Raw genomic sequence first — 8,606 nt, 5'->3', positions numbered from 1 at the left:
TGATTCTGTGCCTCCCTCTGTCTCTGCCCCTCCCTCACTCATACTCAGTCTCTCTCTCTCTCTCAAAAATAAATAAACACTGAAAACAATTAAAATACTGTCAGCTGATTTTTTTCAGCAGGAACTTTGCAAGCCAGCATGGAGTGCCATGATATAATCAAAGTGCTGAAGGGAAAAAACCTACAGTCGAGAATACTCTACCTGGCAAGGTTATGATTCAAATTTGAAGGAAGGGAAAAGTGTTTCCCAAACAAAAGATAAAGGAGTTTATCACCACTAAACCAGCCATAGAAGAAATGTTAAAGGGACTTCTTTAAGTGGAAAAGAAATGGCCACATGAGCTGTAATAAAATATGAATAAAAAGATACAAAATATAATAGAATACACATAAAACATGGAGAAGGGAGTAAAAAGGGAAGAGAAGGGGGGAAAAGAGGTTTTTTTCTTCTTTTAAGAAAATGTCTGAACTTAAATGACCATTAAATTAACACAGACTGCTATTTACTTAGGATATTATATATAAACCTCCTGGTAACCATAAACCCAAAACCTATCATACATACACAAAAAATAGAGTAGCCAAACATATGACTACAAAAACTCATCAATCATGAAGAAAGACAGCAAAAGAAGAAAAAGACAACTAGAAAACAATTAACATAGTGGCAATAAATATATACCAATCAATTAAATGAGAATGGCCTAAATGCTCCAATAAAAGCAGAGAGAGTGGCAGAAAAGATAAAAACAAAACAACAATGAAACACAAGACCATCTAAACACTGCCTACAAGAGACTCACCTCAGACCTAAAGACCTACAGCGTGAAAGTGAAGGCGATGGAAAAAAAAAACATTTACCATGCAAATCAAAACAAAACAAAACCCAAACAAAACAGAACAAAGCTGAGACAGCAATGCTTGTATCAAGACAAAACAGACTTTAAGACAAAGACTATAATGAGACAGAGAAGGGCATTACCTAATGATAAAAGGATCATTGCAACAAGACGATAAAACAATTATACATATCTATATAGCCGACACTGGAGCACCTAAATACATAAAACAAATGTTAAGGAACATAAAGAGAGACTGTGATGGTAATACAATAGTAGGGGACTTTAACACCCCACTCACATCAATGGATATCCAGGCAGAAAATCAATAAAGATACAGTGTCTTTGACACGTAAGGCCAGATGGACATAACAGATATATACAGAACATCTATCCAAAAACAACAGAATACACATTCTTTTCAAGTGCACATGCAACATTCCCCAGAATAGATCGCATGAGGTCACAAAGCAAGTCTCAACAAATTTAAGAAGGTCAAAATCATACTATGCATCTTTTCTGACCACAATGGTATGAAACTGGGAATAAATCACAAGAAAAACACTGGAAAAAACAAACACATGGAAATGAAACAACATGATACTAAACAACCAACGGGTCAGTAAAGCAATCAGGGAAGAAATAAAAATTTACATTGGAGACAAATGAAAATTAAAGCACAACAGTCCAAAATTTGGGGGATACAGTGAAAGCAGTTCTAGGAGGGAAATGAGTGACACAGGCTGACCTCAAGAAACAAGAAAAAGCTCAAATAAACAATCTAACCTTACATCTAAGGAAACTGGAAAAGAGAACAAAGCCCAAGGTGAGTAGAGGGAAGGAAATGATAAAAGATCAGGGCGGAAATAAATAACATAGAGACTGACTGACTGAATGAAACCAAGAGTTGTTTTTTTTTTTTTTTTTGAGAAAATAAACAAAATTGATAAACCTTTAGCTAGACTCATCAAGAAAAAAAAGAGAAGGACCCAAATAAATGAAATCAGAGATGAGCGAGAAGACCTGATGCCACAGCAATCAAAAGGCTTATAAGAGAATACTATGAAAGATTACATGCCAACAACTTGGATAACTTCGAAAAAATGGATAATTTCTAGAAACATAATAATCTTTCAAGACTGAATCAGGAAGAAATAGAAAATCTGAACAGACTGATTACTAGTAACAAAATTGAATCAGGAATGAAAAAAACTACCAAAAAATAAAAATCTAGGAGCAGAAGGATTCACAGATGAATTCCGCCAAACATTTAAATAAGAGTTAATACATATTCTTGTCAAACTATTCCAAAAATAAAAGAGGAAGGAAAGCTTCCAACTATATTCTATGAGGCCAACATTGCCCTGGTATCCAAATCAGACATACACCAGAAAAAAAAGAAAACTACAGGCCAATATCCTTGATGGACATTGATGCAAAATCCTCAACAAAGTGTTAGCAAACCACATTCAAGAATACATTAAAAGAATCATTCACGACAATCAAGTGGGGTTTATTTTGGGAATGCAAGGATGGTTCAGTAGTCACAAATCAATTAACATGATATATCACATCAACAAAACAGGATAAAAAAAATCATAGGATCGTCTTAGTAGAAGCAGAAAAGCAGTTGACAAAATTAAACATCCATGATTGATAAAAATTCTCAACACAGTGGGTGTAGAGAGAACATACCTCAAGATAATAAAGGCCATATATGAAAAACCCACAGTTAACATCATATTCGATGGGGAAAAACAGAGCTTGTCCTCTAAGATCTGGAACTGGACCACTTTTATTCAACATAATACTGGAAGTCCTAGCCATCGCAGTCAGTGAAGAAATAGGGATCCATGTTGGTAAAGAAGAAGTTAAACTCACTATTTGCAGATGACCTACTACTATATATATAGCAAATCCTAAAGACTCCACCGAAACACTACTAGAAGTAATAAATGAATTCAGTAAAGTGGCAGGATACAAAAGTGATACCCAGAAATCAGCAGTGTTTCTATACACTAATAATGAAATAGCAGAAGGAGAAATTAAGAAATAACTCCCTTTACAACTGTGCCAAAAAGAATAAAATGCCTAGGAATAAACTTATCCAAGAAAGTGAAAGACCTGTACTCTATAAAACACTGATGAGAGAAACTAAAGATGACACAAACAAACAGACATGGTTTTAGAAGAATGTTTTTAAATGTCCATACTACTCAGGGCAATCTACAGATTTAGTGCAACCGCCCCCCACCCCCCCGCCATTAAAATACCAAAACTATTTGGTATTTTTCACAAAACTAGAATACTCATAAAATGTGAATGGAACCAGAGAAGACTTTGAATAGCCGGAGCAGTCCTGAGAAAGAAAACGTTAGAGGTTTTAGAATTCCAGATTTCAAGAGATACTACAAAACTACAGCTTTTGAAACAATATGGTGCCGGCACAAAAACAAATATATAAATCAAGGGCACAGAATAGACAGCCTCAAAAGAAACCCACACTTACATGGTAAATTAATCTGTGACAAAGGAGGCATGAATATACAGCAGGGGAAAAAAAACACTGGACCGCTTCCTAACACTGTACACAAAAATAAACTCAAATGGATTAAAGACCTACATATGAGACCTGAAACCTAAAACATAAAAATCCTAGAAGAAAACACGGGCAGTAAATTCCCAAACATTGGCCTTAGCAAAATTTTTTATAGATACGTCTCCCATGGCAAGTGAAACAGAAGCAAAAATAAACTATTGGGACTGCATCAAAATAAAAAGCTCTGGTACAGTGAAGGAAACTAACAACAAAACAAAAAAGGCAACCTACTCAATGGGAGAAGATACTTGCAAGTGATATATCCAAAAAAGGCTTAATATCCAAAATATATGAAGAACTTACACAGCTCAACACCAAAAACCCTCCAAACAATCCTATTTAAAAATGGGCAGAGGACCTGAATAGACGTTTTTCCAAAGAAGACCTATGGATGGCCAATTCTTCCAAAGAAGGCAAATAGATGGCCAATAGTCATATGAAAAAATGCTATCACTAATCACCAGGGAAATGCAAATCAAAACCACAATGAGCTATAACCTCACACTTGTGAGAATGACTAAAATCAAGAACACAAGAAACGACAAGTGTTGGTGAGGATGTGAAGAAAGAGGAACACTTGTGCACCACCGGTAGAAATGTAAATTGGCATCGTCACTGTGGAAAACAGCATGGAGATTCCTCAAAAAATTAAAAATAGAAACACCTTCAGGGAAGATGGTGGAGTAAGCTCACCTTGTCCCACTGATGCCAACAGAGAGGAAGCCCCACCAAAGAGGCTAGAAAGTAGAGAGACATGTTTGGGAGCTAAATGGACCCACGAGGCTATAAGCAGGAGGGAGGGAGGGCCACTGTGGGTATGGAGTGGGGAGACAAATGACTCTCACCCGAGGCGCCTCAGGCACAGGGAACCCGCACAGGAAAGACGAATCCCCATCCATTGGCTTTGAAAACCACAGGGGCATGATTTCATGAGTTCTTACGATTAACAGGACTTAACTCCTGGAACTTTAAAAATCAATGGGCTCCTCTCTCTGTGAGCCAACAAGGCAAGAGGAAACTGAGTCCACGCCCTAAAAGAGCACAAAAACAGCCCTGCAGAGATATGACACAGAAGCAGCACTTTGAAAAAAGCCTGGGGTATACGAGAGGGAGATTTGTCTATTAATCTGAGAGCATGTGCTGGAGGGGCAGGGACTGCTGGGAGGCTTCTCCAGGAACAATGGGGCTGGAGGGTACCATTGACCTGCCAGAGACATAGACACTCAGCAGCAATGGTTGTGGGAACCAGCAGTGTGCCAAACTCGCCACCTAACTTGCTAACAGTGCACCCCATCCCTTGTTTTCCTGTGGACACGCCCCCTTGAGCCGGCCTCTGCTCCCACAGCAGACCCGGCAAACCTAGCTAATAGTGCATGCCCCACCCCTGCTGTTTTCTGTTGATCCGCCTCCATCCAGGCAGGTGGAGGTCACATCCCGCAGCAGACCAACAGGACCTTGCCTACACCCCCTGCCCTGACCCCTCGCTGTCCTGTGGACTCATCCCCACCAGCCCTGCAGCAGGGGTGTTATAAAAGCAGGTCCACAGCAGATGGGTGCATTTGCTAACACCGTGTGCCCTGCCCCCAAATTATCCTGCAGACATACCCCTACAATACGCCCTTGGCCAGAGCCCATCCAAAGCCGTGCCACAAGCCTGGCAGTACACAAGCACGTGCAACAGGGGCCAGCACCGCTCCAGCGTGACTCTTGCCCCAGGGAGCGTGGAAGAGAACCACACACAGCAGTCCAACTACACAGCCCCAGAAGTGGGCTGGGGGCAGACATCTGGATGGCCGCAGGCCTCACCCACCAATGAAAGCTTCTCAGGAAGCTTTCACACGGAAAGCACCCTGCAAGTTTGGTGCTACTGGATCTCTAGCAAATGCCTGGTCTGACTCAACTCAAGTCCAGGGCAGCCCAGAATGGCCCACTAACAACATAGGGACCAAAACCCTGCCCTCAACAGGCAAAGACAGCCATTGCAGACGACTGGACCGGAGGCACACTGCAGCTGAGACACAACAGCAGAGTGCACACAACATTCATAGGAGACGCCCCCGAAGCTCCAGGTTCTGGTGGAGAAGGGACACCGCGCTTCGTGGCACTATAGGATGTCTTCTGACGTAGCTGACATTCCTAACACACAGAAACAGACACAGTCAGACAAAATAGGGGGGCAGAGGAATATGTCCCACATGAAAGAACAAAACAAGTCACAGCAAGGGGGCTAAACAAAACAGAGATCAGTAACATGCTTCATAGAGAATTTAAAGGAATGATCACAAATGCATTCACTGGACTGGAGAAAAGAGTGGAGGACCTCAGTGAGACCCTTAAAAAAGAGATCGAAAGCATAAAAAAGAGCCAGTCAGAGATGAAGAACTCAATAACTGAAATTAAAAATACACTAGATAGAATAAATAGATTAGGGGAAGTAGAAGAACGGATCAGTGACCTGGAGGACAGAGTAATGGAAAACAAGCTGAACAGAAGAGAGGAAAAAATAAATAAAAAATGAAAATGGACTTGGGGAACCCAGCGACACCATCAAGCATAATAACATTTGCAATATAAGGATCCCAGAAGGAGAAAAAAATAAAAAGGAACATAAAATTTATTTGAAGAAATAATAGTTGAAAATTTCCCAAATCTGGGGAAGGAAACAAAAATCCAGATCCAGGGGGCACAGAGACAAATGTCCAGGACTAGACAGCTTCACAGGTGAGTTCTACCAAATATTTGAAAAAGAGTTAATACCTATTCTTATCAAACTGTTTCAAAAACCAGATGAGGAAGGAAAGGTTCCAAATTCATTCCAGGATTGAAGAATTACCCTGATTCCAAAGCCAAATAAAGACTGTACAAAAAAGAAAACTATGGGCCAGTATCTATGATGAACATAGATGCAAAAATCCTCAACAAAGTATTAGAAAAGTGAATCCAATGATACATTAAAAAAATCATTTACCATGAAAAAAAATCATTCACCATGATCAATTGGATTTATTCCTGGCATGCAAGGGTAGGTCAATATTCACAAATCAGTCAATGTGATATATAAAACCAAGAGAAAGGATAAAAACCATATTATCATTTTCAATAGATGCAGATAAAGCACTTAACAAAGTACAACATCCATTCATGATAAAAGCCGGTTTGGAGGGAACCTCAAAATAGCAGGTTTAGAGGGAACATACCTCAATGTAGTAAAGGACATATATGAAGAACCCACAGCTAACATCATACTCAATGGTGAAAAACTGAGAGCTTTTCTCCTAAGGTCGGGAACAAGAAAAGAATGTCCACTGCACTCTCACTACTTTTATTGAACATAGTACTGTAAATCCTAGCTATAGTAACACATAAGAGAAAGAAAGAAAAGGCCTCCAAATGGGTGAGGAAGAAGTAAAACCTTCACTATTTGCAGATTACATGATATTCTTTATAAAGAAAATCCTAAGACTTAAAAAAAAAAAAAAAAAAAACCTACCAGAAGCGATATATGAAATAAGCAAGATTGCAGGATACAAAATCAATATACAGAAATACGTTGCATTTCTATACACTAATAATGAAGCAGCAGAAAGAGAAATTAAGCAAACAGTCTCATTTACAGTTGTGTGAAAAAAGAATAAAATACCTACAAGTAAACTTTGCCAAGGAGATGAAACACCTGTATGTACTCTGAAAAGTATAAAACATTGACGAAAGTAATTGAAGATGCTGAAAAAAATAATGGAAAGGCATTCCATGCTCATGGGTTGGAAGAACAAATACGGTTAAAATGTTCCTACTATACAAAGCAATCTACAGATTTAATCCAATCTCTATTAAAATAGCAATAGCGTTTGTCACAGAACTAGAGTAAAGAATCCAAAAAATTTCTATGGAACCACAAAAGACCCTGAATAGTGATAGCAGCCTTGAAAAAGACGAACAAAACTGGAGGTATCACAGTCCCAGATTTCAAGATATACTGCAAAGCTGTAGTAATCAAAGAAGTATGGTTCTGGCACAAAAACAGACACATTCATCCATAGAATAGAATAGAATAGCCCAGAAATAAACCCACAATTATATAGTCAGTGAATATTTAATCAAGGAGGCAAAAATATACAACAGGAAAAAGTCTATTCAAGAAAAAGTGCTGGGAAAACTGGTCAGCTATATGCAAAAGAAGGAACCTGGACCACTTTCTTACACCATACGCAAAAATAAACTCAAAATGGATGAAAGACATGGGAGACCTGATACCATAAGAATCCTGGATGACAGCATAGGTAGTAATGTCCCCGACATCAGCCATAGCAACATTTTTCTAGATGTCTCCTGAGGCAAGGGAAACAAAAGGACAAATAAACAGGACTACATCAAAATAAAAAGCTTCTGCACAGAAAAGGAAACAACAAAACTAAAACACAACCTACTGAATGGGAGAAGATATTTTTAAATGACATATCTGGTAAGGGGTTATTATACAAACTATATAAAGAACTTACACAACTCAACACCCAAAAAACGAATAACCCAATTAAAAAATGGGCAGAAGAAATGAACAGACATTTCTCTAGAGAAGACATCTAGATGGCCAACAGACACAAGAAAAGTTGTTCAATATCGTTAATCATGAGGGAAATGAAAATCAGAACTACAATGACCTATCACCTCACAACCGTCACAATGGCTAACATTAACAACACAAAAAACAAGTGTTCGCGAGGATGTGGAGAAAAAGGATCCCTCTTGCACTGCTGCTGGGAATGCAAACTGGTAAAGGCACTGTGGAAAATAATATGGAGGTTTCTCAAAAGTTAAAAAGGAACTACCCTATGATCTAGCAATTGCACTACTGGGTATTTACCCAAAAAAAATAAAAGAAAACACTAATTCCAAGAGATATGTGCAGCCCTATAGCTATTGCAGCGTTATTTACAATAGCCGAGATAGGGAAGCTATCCATCAGTTCACGAATGGATAAAGAAGAGGTGGTCTATATATACAGTGGAATATTATTCAGCCATAAAAAGAATGAAATCTTGCCATTTGCAACGACATGGATGACGATATAGAGGATCTAAGCAAAATGAGTCAAAGAAAGACAAACCTCGTATGATTCTTTCATATGTGGAATTCAAGAAGCAAAACAAATGATCAAAGGAAAGAGAGAGA

General features: G+C 38.7%; 1 protein-coding gene across 16 annotated transcripts in view; it reads right to left on the bottom strand.

Moving 5' to 3' along the window:
• ENOX1 (ecto-NOX disulfide-thiol exchanger 1) overlaps positions 1–8,606 on the bottom strand; it is a 579,959-nt gene that overhangs the window by 52,383 nt on the left and 518,970 nt on the right. The gene's annotated exons all lie outside the window — the stretch shown is intronic.

The sequence above is a fragment of the Felis catus genome, chromosome A1 (assembly GCF_018350175.1).
Source record: "Felis catus isolate Fca126 chromosome A1, F.catus_Fca126_mat1.0, whole genome shotgun sequence".
NCBI classification, from domain to species: Eukaryota; Metazoa; Chordata; class Mammalia; order Carnivora; family Felidae; genus Felis; species Felis catus.
This window is presented reverse-complemented; position numbering and strand designations above follow the sequence as displayed.